A 21,222-nucleotide genomic window follows, 5' to 3' on the forward strand; every position below is an offset into this window, starting at 1 on the left:
ATTCTATTCCAAGATCAAAGGGGGAGGGGTATATTGCCTGCAGTTGTTTTTCGCTGTCATACCTCCAATCCACCAATTCCTGATCCCATTTTTGACCATCCAGGATAGCCAAAGCAATCAATAGACTAGCTAATCCCCCATAGTGCATTGATAGTGTTAGACTAGTAATTCAGTATACCTGCTCTCTGGTTGGCGAGATCTGTTCACGTTCATGTGAATCTGGCATTACGGTAATATTTTCCTCTTCTTGCTCCCATACTACTCCTCTTCTTTCTGAGATCAAAAATACATGTGAGCAGCCAGCAGACACATACAAGCATGTCTGTGTACAGATGGCTGGGGCCACACAGAATGATGGCAGGTTGTTCACCCCTGCTCTAAAGACTGATCAGGCTATAGTATGTACTGGGATACCAGTTTTCTTTTGGATGGCTGTCAAGAATTCTGTAGCTTAGCAGAACCAAAAAGGTCTGACGCTTGTATTGAAGACACTTGGTTAATAAGTAATTAGCGTAGAATTCTGTTTTAGGTCCCTTTCACACAAGTGGAATTTTTCTACATTCTGCACAACAAATCTTCACCTTAATCCGCCATTGCGAAGTCCGCACCAAAATCCGCAAGTCTCGTTGTGCATTTGTTGCAGAATTGCTGGCAGAACTAGCTAGTTTCATTTCGCATCAAAATCTGCAAGGAGCCGTGTGGATTTTGGTGTGCAAACTACTGCGGCATGCAGAGTGGCATGCGGAAAAATTTGTGTAGAAGGGCCTTTAGTTTTTTTTAATTATTATTTTACACTTTGTTCTCAGAGAGGAGCTTTGCTTTAATTCTCAGTCTTCTGGGTAGTGATGGGCTAACTTTTGAAAAGTTTGGTTTGGTCTTACTAATGCCTGCGCTGTCAGCGCTCTGAAAACTTTTATAGTGGAGACAGTTGAGAGTCAGAGTGCCTGTAAGAGGGTCGCGCATGTGCGATCAAAGCCAGCCCTGAAATAATATATTTAGCGGTCATGTCCCATAATTATGTGTTAGTTAATGTTTATGGGACATCACAGCCCCTGTATCCCACGTGAAGTCATCAGTCACATGACCATTTTTGGAAGCACAACATGTAAGTTACGCAACCTAAGACTTTCTTTTTACTTTTTTTCCTTCTTTCTTTCTCCTTTTTCCAATTTCTATTTCCTTTTCCTTCTTATCTTAGCGAGTTCAGCCAGAACCTCCTGAGATTCAGGTTCCTGCCAAACCGAACTTTTAGCCAAAGTTTGACCCGAAATGGGGTTCTAATGTTTCAGTTTGCTCAACACTACTTCTGGGTCATCTGTCTATTTTACGTATCTCTTGTTTCAGATGGGTGAGCTTTGCCGCTCACACAATGTTTGAAAAAGCTTGTTTTTTCTTATAATGCTCAAAATAATGCACATGGCACCTAACCCCATAGGGGCTATTTATACTTTCCTGCACGTACCTTTACCATTTATTGAACACCATAGACCTCATGTATCAAAATGCACACATGGAAAGAGTAACCTTCATGTCCATAGGAACTAGTACAGGTTACGGAGGTTAGAAAATAGAACCTGAACTCTGATTGATTTCTATGGGCAATAAGGCCACATTTTCTCAGAGTTTTGATCTAAGAGGCCCATTTTCGCTTGGTGGAAGATGTAGTTAACATATATAAAAGTGACTTTTGTTTTGTCTAGATTGTGTTTATGGGCCCATGTACAAGTCAGAGGACTGTGCGCGGATCCTGTACAACAGTACCTGGGGGCAGTATGGGTCTTCAGTGCACTGCTATATGGGCTCTGTCGGACTCTGTATGTATAGAGTTATTTGTTTCTATGGCAGCATATCATCATACCTATGGAATTCGGTGAAGCTTGCAACAATTTAAAAACAGAGGCCCAATGCTGAGTATTTCTTCCTAGAAAAATATCATATATAGGAAAAAAGATTTATTTTTGTAATGTGAATGGATTTGCACAATGGTATAATTTGAATAGCACATATAACAAATAGAATATATACACCAAAAGTCTATTTGATGAGCACATTATAGGAATAGTAGCCATTGTCTGTGTTTAACTAACATGAAGTCTGTCATTTGCTGAGTACATATTTTTAAGAGATGAGTGTATCAAAATATAACCACAGGGACAGTGAATTGGTAGCTTTTATATTGATGAATACTAACTGAACTTAAATGGCTATTCCCACTAAAGTCAAACATGGCGAGGATGGGAATACTAAGCCCTTTCACTGTGGACATCAGTTGCCAGGATCACAGTACGGCTGAACTGTTCCTCAACTCTCATCCAAGTCAATGGGATCTACAGAAACAATGTAGCACGGTAAGCTATGCTGTTTCCATGATTTTAGAAAATTACGCTGCTTGCGTAATTCACATTCGTTGTTTGGGAGTTACAGAAACAGCATGGAACAACTAGTTTGGCTGCTTCAGTAATCCTGGCCGTTGGTGGCTGAGATGTTAGGGCTGGTATTTTCATATTAGCCATGTTTGGTCAAGATTGGAATACCCGAGATTCAAGAAATGAGGTGGAATTTTCTCAGAACTAGAGATGCTGACACTCCGATTGTATGCAACAAGTTCATAAAGTCTGCTATATGGATGTATGTATAGACAGACACAGCAATCCATAAAACTGCATCCTCAAGAACATAATTTTCTCTGCTTGTATATTCCAAAGTGTCATCACCTTTAGCGCTAAGTAATATAAACGTCATCTCTTGGACATAGAGAACTGCTGTAAAGAATGGCTTATTTTACTGTGTCACTATATATATATTGCTATTAGACAGGTTTGGCTTTTCATACAGTGAATCAATTACTCATGTTTGCACTTTTTTTTCTTTCTGTCTGACTATTAAAGATGTTAAAATCATAACTTGGTGTCCTTTCCTTCAATTTTTTTTTATGCCTAATACTTTGGCATACAATAGTAAAGTTATTGGTACTAAAAGAGCAAAGGGGAATACACATATCAGTGGTCTAGGGTAGTGAAGGGGTTAATTTTATATTCCCTGGTGGTCTAGGGCAATGAAGGTCAATGGTACTTTAAAGGCTATGTACATCTTTGCACTTTTGTTAATCATTGTATTTTGGGATATGAAGACTTTTTGTAATTGTTTTTTATTTACATTTTCTGATTGTTTGATTTTTAGGCTTTGTGGCAAGCTGGGGTTACTCGCCTGCAGGATCACTGACCTCTCATTCCGGACATGGGCACCACACACGAAAATGGTTCAGGAGACTTATATTTCTTTAAAACTGGTGCCTGACAGCATTTATTTCACAGCACACAGCACGGCATATACAGCATAAAATATCAATTATTCAGGCTCTCAAACCCACAGGGTCTCCATCGTTAACTCCGCCCGGGGTGTCTAGAGAGAATCCTCCTCTAACAGACTGGCGACTGGACCACACTGGACCTCAGGCTCCCAGTCCTAATGTGGCGTCTCTCATCTCCTCTCATTCTCCCCCTGAGTGTGATAGGAATTGAGCTTTCATCTAGTTCCTGCTTCACCCACAGGTGTTTTCTCTCTGTAGGCATCAGAATGGCTATGTCTAACACCCTCTACAGGCCATTCTGTATATTTCACTCCTACAGCTTGTATTGTTTTCCAAGGCACTGCATACTGGAGGACCGAAATCTTGGCAAATTCAATCAGTCAGAGAAAACTGAATGATTTCTCCCCTAGCCTGCTCCTCTGTTGTGAACCTGCATTTATTGTCTCTCACTGTGCAATTACAGAGGAATGTATGACAGTGTCGGGGTATTGTGGAGGAGAGCAGAGCAGAAAAATCTACTATTACAGAGGGCTCTAACGCACTCTGGGTGAATTTTTTGATTTTAAATTTTGCAACCTGTGCAGTATGATGCTATTCTGCAGGGCTTCTAGTACTTTCTGGGTATGTGAGAGAGTAGATGATGTTGAAGACATGTCATCTGATGACGAGGATGTTCTTTTTCCTTGGTTGCGGTCACGCAGATTTGACAGCCACATGAGCTGGTGGACGATGTTCCTAGAAGGAGATACTGGCAGTTCTGGGTTCATCCTCTGCTGGCCCAGAGTGCCGGCCTCTGCTCAACTAATTAAGGCTAGCTTCACACTGGCCTTTTTTGCGATGCAAGAGTGAGTGAAAACGCAAGATAATGAAACCAATAATTTTCAATAGTTTCATTCTCATTTGCAATATCTTCATTCAATCCTCATAGTGCTAAGAAAAATCTGGTTACAGCGCTCAGCCAATCAGAGGCAGCACTTTCTGGAGGCGGGGATTTTTAAATCCCCAGCCTACAGAAGACGTCTGCCAGGGACGGAGAGAAGAGACGGACATATCATCTAGATGAGTTTTTTTTTATTTACAGCTAGTAATGATTTTCAGGGAAAGGCTTATATTTCAAGGCCTTCCCCAAAAATCATCGCTGCAGGGTTGCCTTCAACTCCCTGCTTTCAATGGGGATGCAGCAGTGCCGGCCCCATTGAAAGCAATGGCATAGCATCGCGGACCTTTGACACAGCTGTGGCAGGGGATTCCTTCATCCTTGCGGTCTCTGCAGGGATGAAGGAATCCCCTGCCATAGTTGTCACAGCTGTGTCAGGGGAGCGTGATGCCGCCGGCCCCATTGAAAACAATGGACGATAGCGTAGATTTTTCTTAGCGCTGTGAGTGAAGACATTGCAAATAAGAATGAAACCACTGAAAATCATTGGTTTCATTATCTTGCATTTTCACTCACTCTGGCATCGCAAGAAAGCCTATTGCCAGTGTGAAGCCGGCCTAAATGGATGAGCATTTCCATCTCAAGTTGAGATGATCCAAAACAATCTCCAAAATTGCTGCAATGCCTTCTTTGCAATTAGCTGCAAACTTTATAGTGTCCTGGCAGGTGCCTGTGCAATAGACTCCTATGGGGCCTTTGGTATGCAAATCCACATAAAAATAGAGCATGCTGTGTATTCCATCACCCGACAGAAATGCGCACGCAAAAGTGAGTAATGTGAGCAAACTCATTGAAATCAATGGATTCAAATGTAGGCGATTTACACCGCCATATTTCCGCGCAGTTTACACAAGCAAATTCACCCATGTGAAGGAGTCCTGATAGCGAACCCATTGAAATGGGTCCTATTATCTGCGCACTGCGGGCGCAATTTTAAGTGTGCAAATACGCCTCTGTGAAGCTGCAGCTACACACCAAAACAAGATATGCTGCTTTTTTTGTATATACATGTAATATGCACAGGAAAAAAAAAAAACACAGAAATGAATGGGCGTTTAGCATCATGTATTATGCGTGTGAAAGATATGCCCTAACAGACGAGCGCATGCCGCTATATAACGTATTTGTGCATGAACAAGTCAAAATTCTTTTTTTTTAACCGTTTAAATTTTGCACTTTTGCACGCGGTAAAATAAAGCAGGACAATAGTGCAAGTCCTATCTTTTCTCGCGCGTAGTATTATCGTGCGTGAATCCTGATAGTGAAAACAAAAACATTCAAATCAATGGTTTGGTTTTGTCACGTTTGGCGGCAGCGATTTTCAAGCGTGCAAAACATAAGGAAATCACGGTCGTCTGTTTAAGTCCTAAACCAGAATATGCAAGTGGTCTCTCATTCCGGACACCTCACGTCTGTGTGTCAGCTGTTTATTGGATGGCGCAAAACTGAATGACAATCATTCAGTGTAAACATGGCCAATGATTGAATGATAATTCGTTTGCTTATCGTTCGTCGTTCATTTTAATTAGACATGAAAATCATCGTTCATTTATTTGTAAGTTGTTATGTGCAAAAAGCGATCATTCAGTTGTTTTTCCGATTGCCTGGCGCAATTCCACTGAAAGGTCAGTGAATGAGCGAATTCCGAAAAAGTTTAAACGATTATCTGCGAGTGTAAACTGGCTGCATTTTAAAGCAAACTACTCTTGTCATTCTGAGCTCCTTCCAACTTTTTCTCACTCCGTGTAAAAGGACCCTGGCGGTTCATTTCCCTTGCAGCAGTACTGCACTGGTATTGCATACTTGCTGCTGGGTTCTGGCACGGACTACAGCCGATTGCTGGGGCTCCTGGAGCATGATAACATTGGATCAGCTTACTGACCCTTTCCAACCAAAAGGAATTATCCACCGTGGACAACCCATTTAATGGAACAATAGCTGCTCTGAAAAGTTGTTTTAGTACACGTCATTGAGCCACATTTGCAGTTTAATACTCCTGATACTTTAATACATGACTCCCAGAGTATGCCTGGTGGATGCCAGCCTCCTGCTGTATGCACACTGCGTGCCAGCTGGTAAGACGTAAACTTTATCTCTTTGTTCACTGCAGGTTGGGAAATGGTTAAATGAAAATGGTAACAAATGACATCTTCCCAGCAGCGCAGGGCAGCACATGGGAAAAGCTCTTCAGTAAGGAATGCTGCCACTGACAGCTCGAAAGGTCAGGATTATTTTAAAAGGCAGCGGCTTCAGATCTTGTTTAAATTTTAGTACCCGGGCATTTAAATCACATCAAGTAAGGCAGTTCGGACAGTTTTACATCAAGCATAAAACAAAAATATTTATTCTACATTAAAACATCAGCAAAAGTACAAATAATAGTCTTTTATGTGTGTGGTTGGGATTTAAAGGGAAACTGTCACCATGTTTTTGTAGCCCTCACTGAGAGCACCATAAGAGTCTGTCACACTGATCACAGTGATATGTCTGCTGTATGTATCTGTGCATTAGTTTTGGAGAAACTTGCATTTTATTAGTAGCAACCAGAAACAGAACTATTCCTGCATATTCATGAGCTGCAGCCTAGCCACACCCACCCCTCCCTCCAGCCAATGATTGGCAGCTCATGGATATCCATGAATACTTCAAGTAGTCCTCTATTTATGTGCTGCTACTGCAAGTTTCTCCAGAACTACTGCACAGATCCACACAGCAGACATATTATTGTAATCAGTGTGACTATCACTACTTTATGCAAACAGGCTAGAATTAGAGTTATCTCTGATCTTAGCCATTAGCTGGCAAGTAATAATGTGGGCACAACTCCTGTTCATGCATCAGCAGCATGATATACTGCTACATCAGTTCATATGGAGGGTGTTGAATGGTGGTACACAGAAATAGAAGAAGGAAGAGGTGAGAAGGTAACAGACAAGGATGAATGTCCTACAAGTCTTGGTGCTACCATGAAATGTGGACTATCACTTTTGGCTTTATGCCCACCAGCAGGTCATTGACCCAGTGTTCATGTTCAGGTGTATCCTATCACTGACAGCATTCTGCAATACCAAGAACACATTATCACTCACATGGCAGTGCAGAGCAAGGATGGCTTTTTGGGCAAAGAAATGGTGGCTGGGCATCTGGTACTGTGGGTCAATATAGAGAGAGCATCACGTTGTGGAAGGTGTCTGTGTCCACTAGCCTGAAGGGAGGTATTTGCATTGCAAGTAGCTGTGTAATGCTTGTGTTCAGACTCTGTGCTCGTAGATGATTGGGGTGGTATCTTTTTCTATACTCCCATAGTTGAGGGATGGATGGCTAACTGCTGACCTGGGACAAGCTCGAATATGGGGTAGATGTCAATGACAATGAAGGTGGTGGTGATGGTGGAAACTCAACTTCTGCTCTAAGTTTCCCACTTCTGGCTCTGAAGCCTGCAACTGTCAATTGTGGAGGAGAGACCTGAAGTAAGCATGTTACTGCCCCTACATGCAACTGCCTCCATGTGCTCCTTGTTTCGACTGCCCCGTTGACATCTATGACACTGAATGATAAAACAGCTCCTCAGACTCATCCATGTGGACTGCTTCAGAATGTGTGGGACATTTGGCACAGGGTAAAATAGAGGGGGGTGCTCGTGACCGACCTCTACAGATCTGTGCCTCCACACAATCCTGTCTCTGAGTTCTACAGCAGGTCTTTCCTCCTCATGGCTTGCTTTTGCCTCTGATATGCATTGTGAGCTGTGAGACCTTATACACACAGGAGTGTGTCTTTTAAAATGATGTCAAATCAACTTAATTTACCACATGTAACTCCAATCAAGATGTAGAAATATCTCAAAGATGATCATAAGTAGTAGGAGACCCCAATAGCTACATTTACAGTATCATACCAAAGGAAGGGGAAAGTTTCTAGCTTGCCTCTGTGACATGTTATGTTTCTCTTTTCTCCAAGATCTTTTCTTCTAATGCAAACATTTTTTTAAATAATACGCAAAATGTGAATAAGCCATCTTATCATTCATTGCCAAGTTGCACCGCATTCTGAAATGTGCAGCCCTTCTGCCTTGAACATACATGGCTTTGTAATGTAAGTTTCTGCAAAATCATTTTGGTTCCTAGTAGGAATGAAACTTCATATTTCATGTTTGAAGCTTGATATATTTTTAATAACACATCTCTTAATAGTGACTGTGATGTTCATACAGAACAGACTAGATGGAGGGGGTATGTTTGTCTGCGAGTGTGTTTAGCGTGTAGGAAATCTTGGAATGGGCCCAAAGTCTGCATGAGGGAGAAAGAAAGAACTACCAAACATGGTTCTCATGGCTGCATCGATGTCTTCTGCTTTGCTTCGAGCCATAGATGTATCACTGAGAAATGCTTGCATAAACGAGAAGTAATTCTTTTTTCTTGGTTATTTAACCCTGTCAAATACTAAACTGTTGGCATTAAACTGTTGCAATTTTGTAAAGCCTACCAGTCATTACAGTTATATGGACGTGGTGTAGATTAAATAATGCGATAATATATCTAAAACCCATATTATATAGTGTTTCCATATGAGCAAGAATGGTCAACCTGCCACAAATGTGTCCCCCAACTCCCACAGTGGTCTGCAGTTGACATTCAATCAGACATATACTGGATGGTCACTTTATAAGAGACACCTGTCCTTTCACAATTGGAGCTTCCCTGTATGAAAATTAGACCCATGACCCGGGGTGCAGCATAACATAAAGTGAGCGAGTTTTCTGTGGATCAGTTTCAGTGTGAATCGTAAGGGAAATACAGGACATTGACCTGACTACTAACGAAGCCTCGTCATTTCAACAACTAATCAGAGAGAGTGGCCAAAGCAGCATGTCAAGAATTGTTCTGATGAACAGGCAGTCCATAGTCAAGTACATTGCAGCCAAAAACAATGGATGTGGTCCCATTAATGTGTCAGAATGCACAACTACCATGTTTCCCCCATAATAAGACACTGTCTTATATTAATTTTTGCCCCAAAAGAGGCACAGTGTCTTATTTTCGGGGGGTGTCTTAATACTCACTAAGCAAGTGGCGTCGAGGTCCCTCACGCTGGGCTGCCACACTCCGGCAGTCTTCCGTGTAGTCCTCAGTGTTGAGAGATCATTCTCTTCCTGGTAAGGGGGCTTGAACACCCCGCCTCCAGCAACAGATTGCTGTGTTCGGTTAAGGGACACCGCCTCAGCCAATCAGAGCCGGCGCTCAATGAACTAATCACAGCCATTCAATGATGAATTACATCATTGAGTGGCTGTGATTGGTTGTCAATTGCAGAAGGGACGGAGGTCAGATGGCTTCTATTTTAAGCAGATTCCGTCCGCACGGAATCTGCTTAAAAATAGAACACGCTGCAATTTTTCTTCCGCGAGCTGAAAATCGCAATTGATTTCCGCTCTTGTGCAGGAAAAAGCATTTTTTCAATAGCAAAAGCACGCCCATTCTGGATTCCGCAATGCAAATATGCCCATGTGCAACCGGCTTTAGGGTACTTTCACATCCACGCTCAGGGTTCCGCTTTCCTACTCTGTTTGGGAAGCAGAAAACTGGAATCCAAGCGGCCAAATGGTTCCGTTTCTGGATTAAACAGAACAGCACCGGACACAGCCCGTTGACTTTAGTGAGGTCCACCTAGCTGGCCGATATTTTTAACAGGTTCTGCGACAGAACCTCTGGACGGAGATTCTAATACAGATGTGAAGCCAGTTCATCTGTGCAACCACTCAAATCTGAAGCAGATCTAAGAACTCTTAAAAGTAAGCAAGACCTGTTCCACTGTCAGAAAGGCAATATAAATAAATGTCACTTACCCATTCCCACCCTACTCCATCAGCAAGACACTACCATGGATAGAGGAGGAATTGTGCATGTCAAATGTTACATACTTTGGACGCTGTAACATTGGGAAACTTCATAGCATTCATTCTTTAGTTATTTTAAAAAGAAAAAAGGCCTCAAATGAAAAAGTGTTAAAAGAGGAAGTCTGTAAAAAATTAGTCCTTTTTATCAATTGAAATCGGTACTAGAGATGACCGAGCATACTCGCTAAGGCAAACTACTCGAGCGAGTAGTGCCTTATTCAAGAACCTGCCCGCTCATCTCTAAAGATTCGGCGGGGAGCGGCGGGGGAGAGCCGGGAGGAACGGGGGGGGGGAAACTCTCTCTCACTCTCCCCCCCCCCCCCCCCCCGCTACCCCCTGCTCACTCCCGCAACTCACCGCTCTCCCCCGCACCGGCAGCCGAATCTTTAGAGACGAGCGGGCAGGTACTTGCATGAGGCACTACTCGCTCGAGTAGTTTGCTTTAGCGAGTATGCTCCCTCATCTCTAATCGGTACCCTTGGAAGCTCTGTCTAAGTTGTAAATCCATGTTAACAGTAAAGATACATTTAGACGTATAGCATTCAAAATATGATTCAAACTAATCAAAGTGATACATAATTGTTCAGTCTAAGGCTTCATTCACACGCGCGCATAAATGGCGAGGTTTTTACAGTATAACTGATATACACGACTATCTGAGGCATTAGTTTCCAATGCATGGGTGTATATACGGCGCATAAATATGTTGGACCATCAAAAATGGAACATACACGACCAAAATAAGTAGGGTGTATAAACGGTGGCTAAAAAGATCTGAAACTATCTTCTGCCCAATATATGGCGGCAGGGGCTCCCATAGACTCCTATGGGAGCAGGGGAAAAAAGGGAGGGAGGAGGCATTTTAGCAGCGTCCAACGCAGCGAAAAGCTTACAGTTGCTTCTATATAGGCATTGTAAAGCACCCCAAGGACTTTTGCAGAGCGAGGGTTTTTCAGGGTGCAACATATTTTTTTACTAAAAATGACACTCCCGGTCATGTGAATGGCCAAGAAAACGCTGTCCGTGTTCGCGAAAAATCGGACGTTCATGCAATTTTATAGCGTGGCCGAGAGAACGCAAAAACACATATAATCGTGTGAAATAGCTCTAAATGCAAGCCAACGACTGAACCACGAACGAGAATCATTCGCTTCTCGTTTGTCGTTCAGTTTCTGCAGGACTAAAAATCATTGTTGGCTCATTCACTTGTCGTTGCATTTAAACACTTCTCATTCACATAGGAATGGGAAACACTGACTGAGAAGTGAACGGTTCTCGCTGAATGAGTCGACGATGAATTTGCCTGTCTAAACAGGCTGCACAAGCGTGAATGAGTAGTGATTTTATCACCAGCTTCGTTTATGCAAATGACAATCATCTAATGTAAAAGCAGCATAAATTTGGACTAATCCCCGGTCAGTAAGCACTTATCTATCTGTTCAACTATCAGTCCATTCACCAAATTCATCAATATATTAGATTTTTTAACAAAAGTTTTACAAACTTATGACCAGTTAACACCTGGGTTTCATTTAAAGGTATTTTGTCACATCTTTTTGTTACCTTCTCTGAGGGCAGCATAAGGTAGTAATGGTCATGGTGATCACAGTCATATGTCTGCTATCTGTAGTTTGGGAAAAATCTTGCATTTTATTAGTAGCATCCAGACATAGAGGACTGCAGGAAGTTATACTGAGGACTACTTCCTGCAGTCCTCCATGTGTGGCTTCTACTACTAAAATGCAAGTTTCTCCCAAACAATTGCGCAGAAACATACAGCAGATTTAGCATTATGAACATTATATATATATATTAGATGATTGTCATATATATATATATATTACACACTCACACAGAAATCATATTTGTGTTTGTTTGTGTGATTTCCAAGCCATGTGACAGAAGTTTTGAAACATTATACTATACAATTCAGTGAATGCTATTATAACTTAACACATTCAGAAGCATTAGCATTAGAGATGAGCGAACGTACTCGTCCGAGCTTGATACTTGTTCGAGTATTAGCGTGTTCGAGATGCTCGTTACTAGAGGCGAGCACCATGCGATGTTCGAGTTACTTTCACTTTCATCTCTGAGACGTTAGCACGCTTTTCTGGCCAATAGAAAGACAGGAAAGGCATTACAACTTCCCCCTGCGACGTTCAAGCCCTATACCACCCCCCTGCAGTGAGTGGCTGGCGAGATCAGGTGTCACCCGAGTATATAAATCGGCCCCTCCCGTGGCTCGGCACAGATGCGTTCTGACAGAGATCAGGGACAGTGCTGCTGGTGCCGGAGCTGCTATAGGGAGAGCGTTAGGAGTTATTTTAGGCTTCAAGAACCCCAACGGTCCATCTTAGGGCCACATCTGACCGTGTGCAGTACTGTTGAGGCTGCTTTTAGCAGTGTTGCACAATTATTTTTTTTTGTATATCGGGCGTGCAGAGCATTGCGTCCGCAGTCTGCAGTCATTGTATAGGGCCAGTACTGGTGAGGCAGGGAAAGAGATATCCAGGCTATATAGGCAGTGGGATTTTTCAAAAAAATTGGGGAAAAATACTATTTTTGGGCTGCCTGTGACCGTCTTCAGTTTACTGCGTGTCTGCTGGGGGTAGTAGTCCTAATTAATACGCAGCTAAGCGTTACAGCAGGCTTGCGCAAAATTGTTTCCTAGGTCTGCTGTCTCTGTTACATCACCGCCGTCATCCCGCCAGAGGGAAACGGTATACATAATATTATACGCTGCCTACAGTATTTGTCTGCTGGGGGTAGTAGTACTAATTAATACGCAGCTAAGCGTTTCAGCAGGCTTGCGCAAAATTGTTTCCTGGGTCTGCTGTCTCTGTTACATCACCGCCGTCATCCCGCCAGAGGGAAACAGTATACATAATATTATACGCTGCCTACAGTATCTGTCTGCTGGGGGTAGTAGTCCTAATTAATACGCAGCTAAGCGTTTCAGCAGGCTTGCGCAAAATTGTTTCCTGGGTCTGCTGTCTCTGTTACATCACCGCCGTCATCCTGCCAGAGGGAAACAGTATACATAATATTATACGCTGCCTGCAGTATCTGTCTGCTGGGGGTAGTAGTCCTAATTAATACGCAGCTAAGCGTTACAGCAGGCTTGCGCAAAATTGTTTCCTGGGTCTGCTGTCTCTGTTACATCACCGCCGTCATCCCGCCAGAGGGAAACAGTATACATAATATTATACGCTGCCTACAGTATCTGATTGCTGGGGGTAGTAGTCCTAATTAATACGCAGCTAAGCGTTACAGCAGGCTTGCGCAAAATTGTTTCCTGGGTCTGCTGTCTCTGTTACATCACCGCCGTCATCCCGCCAGAGGGAAACAGTATACATAATATTATACGCTGCCTACAGTATCTGTCTGCTGGGGGTAGTAGTCCTAATTAATACGCAGCTAAGCGTTACAGATGCTTGCGCAAAATTGTTTCCTGGGTCTGCTGTCTCTGTTACATCACCGCCGTCATCCCGCCAGAGAGAAACAGTATACACAATATTATACGCTGCCTACAGTATCTGTCTGCTGGGGGTAGTAGTCCTAATTAATACGCAGCTAAGCGTTACAGCAGGCTTGCGCAAAATTGTTTCCTGGGTCTGCTGTCTCTGTTACATCACCGCCGTCATCCCGCCAGAGGGAAACAGTATACATAATATTATACGCTGCCTACAGTATCTGTCTGCTGGGGGTAGTAGTCCTAATTAATACGCAGCTAAGCGTTACAGCAGGCTTGCGCAAAATTGTTTTCTGGGTCTGCTGTCTCTGTTACATCACCGCCGTCATCCCGCCAGAGGGAAACAGTATACATAATATTATACGCTGCCTACAGTATCTGTCTGCTGTATCAGCTCAGCATTTTAAAAAAATAGAAGCAAAATACTTAAGGCCTACTACTGGCCTTTGGCCAGTTGACTGCTTCTGCGCTGTGAATTCCACAAGCTCAGTCATACGCACCTACGTCTCACTACAGGCGTGCGCAAAATTGTTTCCTGGCTCTGCTGTGCGTTCCGTAAGGGAAGTCAGCCTCCAAGCACAGGCCAATAAGCGGCACATTTAATTACAGCGTTCTATTTCTGCACTACTGGTAATACAGCATGCTGAGGGGTAGGGGTAGGCCTAGAGGATGTGGACGCGGGCGAGGACGCGGAGGCCCAAGTCAGGGTGTGGGCACAGGCCGAGCTCCTGATCCAGGTGTATCGCAGCCGACTGCTGCGGGATTAGGAGAGAGGCACGTTTCTGGCGTCCCCACATTCATCTCACAATTAATGGGTCCACGCGGTAGACCTTTATTAGAAAATGAGCAGTGTGAGCAGGTCCTGTCGTGGATGCCAGAAAGTGCATCCAGCAATCTATCGACCACCCAGAATTCTGCGCCGTCCACTGCTGCAACTCTGAATCCTCTGGCTGCTGTTCCTCCTTCCTCCCAGCCTCCTCACTCCATTACAATGACACATTCTGAGGAGCAGGCAGACTCCCAGGAACTGTTCTCGGGCCCCTGCCCAAAATGGCCAACAATGGTTCCTCTCCCACCGGAGGAGTTTGTCGTGACCGATGCCCAACCTTTGGAAAGTTCCCGGGGTCCGGGGGATGAGGCTGGGGACTTCCGGCAACTGTCTCAAGAGCTTTCAGTGGGTGTGGAGGACGATGACGATGAGACACAGTTGTCTATCACTCAGGTAGTAGTAATTGGAGTAAGTCTGAGGGAGGAGCGCACAGAGGATTCGGAGGAAGAGCAGCAGGACGATGAGGTGACTGACCCCACCTGGTTTGCTACACCTACTGAGGACAGGTCTTCAGAGGGGGAGGCAAGTGCAGCAGCAGGGCAGGTTGGAAGAGGCAGTGTGGTGGCCAGGGGTAGAGGCAGGGCCAGACCGAATAATCCACCAACTGTTTCCCAAAGCGCACCCTCGCGCCATGCCACCCTGCAGAGGCCGAGGTGCTCAAAGGTCTGGCAGTTTTTCCCTGACAGTGCAGATGACCGACGAACAGTGGTGTGCAACCTTTGTCGCGCCAAGATCAGCCGGGGAGCCACCACCATCAGCCTCACCACCACCAGCATGCGCAGACATATGATGGCCAAGCACCCCACAAGGTGGGACGAAGGCCGTTCACCGCCTCCGGTTTGCACTGCTGCCTCTTCCCCTGTGCCCCAACCTGCCACTGAGATCCAACCCCCCTCTCAGGACACAGGCACTACCGTCTCCTGGCCTGCACCCACACCCTCAACTCCGCTGACCTCGGCCCCATCCACCAATGTCTCTCAGCGCACCGTCCAGCCGTCGCTAGCGCAAGTGTTGGAGCGCAAGCACAAGTACGCCGCCATGCACCCGCACGCTCAAGCGTTAAACGTGCACGTAGCCAAATTTATCAGCCTGGAGATGCTGCCGTATAGGGTTGTGGAAATGGAGGCTTTCAAAGGTATGATGGCGGCCGCGGCCCCGCGCTACTCAGTTCCCAGTCGCCACTACTTTTCCCGATGTGCTGTCCCAGCCCTGCATGACCACGTCTCCCGCAACATTGTACGTGCCCTCACCAACGCGGTTACTGCCAAGGTCCACTTAACAACGGACACGTGGACAAGCACAGGCGGGCAGGGCCACTATATCTCCCTGACGGCACATTGGGTGAATTTAGTGGAGGCTGGGACAGAGTCAGAGCCTGGGACCGCTCAAGTCCTACCCACCCCCAGAATTGCAGGCAACAGCTCGGTGGTAGTATCTGTGGCGGTGTATGCTTCCTCCACTAAACCACCCTCCTCCTCCTACGCAACCTCTGTCTCGCAATCAAGATGTGTCAGCAGCAGCACGTCGCCAGCAGTCGGTGTCGCGCGGCACGGCAGCACAGCAGTGGGCAAGCGTAAGCAGGCCGTGCTGAAACTACTCAGCTTAGGAGAGAAGAGGCACATGGCCCATGAACTGCTGCAGGGTCTGACAGAGCAGACCGACCGCTGGCTTGCGCCGCTGAGCCTCCAACCGGGCATGGTCGTGTGTGACAACGGCCGTAACCTGGTGGAGGCTCTGCAGCTCGGCAGCCACACGCACGTGCCATGCCTGGCCCACGTCTTTAATTTGGTGGTTCAGCGCTTTCTGAAAAGCTACCCACGCTTGTCAGACCTGCTCGGAAAGGTGCGCCGACTCTGCACACATTTCCGCAAGTCCCACACGGACGCTGCCACCCTGCGCACCCTGCAACATCAGTTTAATCTGCCAGTGCACCGACTGCTGTGCGACGTGCCCACACGGTGGAACTCTACGCTCCACATGTTGGCCAGGCTCTATGAGCAGCGTAGAGCTATAGTGGAATACCAACTCCAACATGGGCGGGCGCAGTGGGAGTCAGCCTCCTCAATTCTTTACAGAAGAGTGAGCCTGGTTGGTAGACATCTGCCAGGTCCTTGGAAACTTTGAGGAGTCTACCCAGATGGTGAGCGGCGATGCTGCAATCATTAGCGTCACCATTCCTCTGCTATGCCTCTTGAGAAGTTCCCTGCAAAGCATAAAGGCAGACGCTTTGCGCTCGGAAACAGAGGCGTGGGAAGACAGTATGTCGCTGGATAGTCAGAGCACCCTCCTGTCTATACCTCAGCGCGTTGAGGAGGAGGAGGGGGAGGAGCATGAGGAGGAGGGGGAAGAGACAGCTTGGCCCACTGCTGAGGGTACCCATGCTGCTTGCCTGTCATCCTTACAGCGTGTATGGCCTGAGGAGCAGGAGGAGGAGGAGGAGGATCCTGAAAGTGATCTTCCTAGTGAGGACAGCCATGTGTTGCGTACATGCGTACAGGTACCCTGGCACACATGGCTGACTTCATGTTAGGATGCCTTTCTTGTGACCCTCGCGTTACACGCATTCTGGCCACTACGGATTACTGGGTGTACACACGGCTCGACCCACGGTATAAGGAGAACCTTTCCACTCTCATACCCGAAGAGGAAAGGGGTTCGAGAGTGATGCTATACCACAGGACCCTGGCGGACAAGCTGATGGTAAAATTCCCATCCGACAGCGCTAGTGGCAGAAGGCGCAGTTCCGAGGGCCAGGTAGCAGGGGAGGCACGGAGACCAGGCAGCATGTACAGCACAGGCAGGGGAACACTCTCTAAGGCCTTTGACAGCTTTCTGGCTCCCCAGCAAGACTGTGTCACCGCTCCCCAGTCAAGGCTGAGTCGGCGGGAGCACTGTAAAAGGATGGTGAGGGAGTACGTAGCCGATCGCATGACCGTCCTCCGTGACGCCTCTGCCCCCTACAACTACTGGGTGTCGAAGCTGGACACGTGGCCTGAACTCGCGCTCTATGCCCTGGAGGTGCTTGCTTGTCCTGCGGCTAGCGTCTTGTCAGAGAGGGTGTTTAGTGCGGCTGGGGGAATCATCATGGATAAGCGTACCTGCCTGTCAACCGACAGTGCCGACAGGCATACACTCATAAAGATGAACAAAGCCTGGATTTCCCCAGACTTTTCTCCTCCACCAGCGGACAGCAGCGATACCTAAACAATACGTAGGCTGCACCAGCGGACAGCAGCGGTACCTAAACAATACGTAGGCTGCACCCGCGGATGGAAGCATCGTTCTCTATCACCATCAAAAACGGGGACCTTTTAGCTTCATCAATCTGTGTATTATATTCATCCTCCTCCTCCTGTTCCTCCTCCTGAAACCTCACATAATCACGCCGAACGGGCAATTTTTCTTAGGCCCACAAGGCTCAGTCATATAATTTTTGTAAACAATTTTTATATGTTTCAATGCTCATTAAAGCGTTGAAACTTGCGCCTGAACCAATTTTTATTTTAACCGGACTACCTCCAGGCCTAGTTACAAATTAAGCCACATTAACCAAAGCGATTAATGGGTTTCACCTGCCCTCTTGCTTGGGCATGGGCAATTTTTCTGAGGTACATTAGTACTGTTGGTACACCAATTTTTTGGGGCCCTCGCCTACAGTGTAATCCAATTAATTTTTTGCCCACCTGCATTAAAGCTGACGTTACATCAGCTGTGCTGGGCACTGCAATGGGATATATTTATGTACCGCCAGTGGGTTCCAGGGAGCCACCCATGCTGTGGGTCCACAGGGAGTTGTAACTGCATGTGTCTACTTCTAAAAAAACCCAGTCTGATTGGGGCATGCAGTGTGGGCCGAAGCCCATCTGCATTAAACCTGACTTTACCTCAGCTGTGATGGGCAATGCAATGGGATGTATTTATGTACCGCCGGTGGGTTCCAGGGAGCCACCCATGCTGTCGGTCCACACGGAGTTGTAACTGCATGTGTCCACTTCTAAAGAACCCCAGTCTGACTGGGGCATGCAGTGTGGGCCGAAGCCCACCTGCATTTAATCTGACGTTAGCTCTGCTGTCCAGGGCACTGCAATGGGATACATTTATGTACAGCCGGTGGGTTCCAGGGAGCCACCCATGCTGTGGGTGCACACGGAATTCCCATTGCGGAGTTGTACCTGCCTGTGACTATTTATAAAAAACGCGGTCTGACTGGGGCATGCAGACACCTTGACAGAATGAATAGTGTGTGGCACATAGGTTCCCCATTGCTATGCCCACGTGTGCAGCTCCTGATGGCGGTGGCACAGGATTATATTTCTCATTGCTTCTGTACAGCATTGTGGGCTATCGCCCCGCCCCTTTTAAAGAGGGTCGCTGCCTAGCCGTGCCAACCCTCTGCAGTGTGTGCCTGCGGTTCCTCCTCATGGCAGACGCACTTATAAATAGACATGAGGGTGGTGTGGCATGAGGGCAGCTGAAGGCTGCGCAGGGACACTTTGGTGTGCGCTGTGGACACTGGGTCGTGCGGGGGGGGGGGCAGCATGTAACTTAGGAGAAGTGGCAGCGGAGTGTCATGCAGGCAGTGATTGTGCTTTGTTGGAGGTAGTGTGGTGCTTAGCTAAGGTATGCATTGCTAATGAGGGCTTTTCAGATGTAAAAATTGTTGGGAGGGGGGGGCCCACTCTTGCCGCTATTGTGGCTTAATAGTGGGACCTGGGAACTTGAGATGCAGCCCAACATGTAGCCCCTCGCCTGCCTTATCCGTTGCTGTGTCGTTCCCATCACTTTCTTGAATTGCCCAGATTTTCACAAATGGAAACCTTAGCGAGCATCGGCGATATACAAAAATGCTCGGGTCGCCCATTGACTTCAATGGGGTTCGTTACTCGAAACGAACCCTCGAGCATTGCGAAAATTTCGTCCCGAGTAACGAGCACCCGAGCATTTTGGTGCTTGCTCATCTCTAATTAGCATATATAGAGCCCCATTGGCACTAGAACACATTTGAGACGTATCTTGACCTTCTCGCCACTCTCTGAGTTATTTTGTGTTGCTGTGTTCCTTTCCTACCTCCTTCTTGAATTCCTTCTTCAACTCTTTCTTTCTAAAATGCATCCTCAGTTTGTTCTGTGTGTGAACATTTGTATTTCAATCAAGAGGGGGTGCCCTCTGTGCATTTGTATATTATATATGTGCCCCAACCAAACCAGTTACATTTTAGCCTGATGAAGAGTCCATAGAAAAACAGAAAGCTCGCTATACCATTATGTATTTTTGTTAGCCATTAAAAGCTATCATATCTACAAGATTACGTGGTTTCTCTTACTGAGAACAATCACACTTTCCTCTTTTTATACCACAGCTTCCATTTTTCAACCAGCTATGGCCTTTAGCGTCCACCAAGTGGTTCACTAAGCTCTCTTGTCTGTCTGTCCTGTTGCCTAGCACAGCAGGCCTACATTCCTATTGAGTTTGTCGCTCAATTACGGCAGGTAGTTAGGAATCGATGTGTATGATAAGCAGCTGCAAATTGTACAAAATACAGTTCATTTATAGATCTAATACAATTCCATAGGTCTTCCAACTTTACGGACTACCGAAGAAATCTTGGGCTCATACTTGGCAATCTCACAAGAACTGACTTCTTGTACTGTCAGATTACTGGGACAATAAGCTCCCCATGTGTATTATTAGATTTCCTCTGCCACTAAAGGGACAAATTCATATTTTAGGATTTATTACAATTATATAGTGAAAAGGATCATATACTGTAAAAGAGTTAAGAGTTATTATGCATTGTATGTACAATGCAGTCTTGCTTACCGTGCTTTATTAATATGCCCTAAGCAGTAACTTCAATAGTCTTAGTTGTTAATTTTGATGGTTCATAATAATGCAAAAAAAAATCACCGGAATGCCTTGGGGGCTGTCAGCTTTCAGAGTTCATATTTTCCTCTCGGAGTTTGGCCTTTTTCCAATTCATTTGATCTAGGTGGGAAAAAATGGCCATGGCTCCCATTTCCACCACGACTTTGTTAACAGTGCCAACACTATGCCGGCCTCTATCAATGCAATCCTTTGTTTGCCTCACAGAGCACCAATGACGCCCCATCCAGGCACATACACTTGGAAAATAATAGGCAATGTAGGATACTGGAAACTTTTAAGCAATGAATCCTTGCAAACTCATTGAGAGAAGAAAAAATAATGCATTAGGACTCCTCAAGGCTTGCTCGTCTTTTCCATTCCTAAAGATTTTTTTTCTAACTCTTGTATGCCTTCCATGGAAAATTTTGCTACTGTTTTGCTTACATAAAAAACGTAACCCAAAATGTAGCAGTGATTTAGAAAATCCAATTACATACTTTTTAAATTAATTTCCAACAGTTGCTGTTCCACTGCTCTATAATCTTACTACAATATCCAGTGGAGTAGCAGAAGATGTTTGTCCACAAACTGTGGGAACCCAACAATCATCTGTATAAAAAAAATCTGGCTTCAAGTGTTCAATTTCCCTGCAGTGCCACCATAGGTGAAATGAGGCATTACACATTTATCATTAATAGCAATAAACTGTCTAGATTACACAAATGCACTGGATTGTCATGGGTTTGTGATACACCTGCCAGCACATGCATGTTTCAATCGGCTTTGGCTGTAGAGAGTTAACCATTCCTTCTACTGCTTAGCTGCTGGGCTGGCTGAGATGATTGATAGTTCAGCTAACCAGTCAGTAACTTTATTAGTTTGGTTTTGCTGTTGGGCTGGCTTGGATGAT

The 21,222-nt window shown here is 45.5% G+C and overlaps 1 protein-coding gene across 1 annotated transcript in view; it reads left to right on the forward strand.

Annotated features, from left to right (window-relative positions):
- The window catches only part of SYNM (synemin), a 93,953-nt gene that overhangs the window by 48,355 nt on the left and 24,376 nt on the right, over positions 1-21,222 (forward strand). The gene's annotated exons all lie outside the window — the stretch shown is intronic.

The sequence above is a fragment of the Eleutherodactylus coqui genome, chromosome 2 (genome assembly GCF_035609145.1).
Source record: "Eleutherodactylus coqui strain aEleCoq1 chromosome 2, aEleCoq1.hap1, whole genome shotgun sequence".
Classification (NCBI taxonomy): Eukaryota; Metazoa; Chordata; class Amphibia; order Anura; family Eleutherodactylidae; genus Eleutherodactylus; species Eleutherodactylus coqui.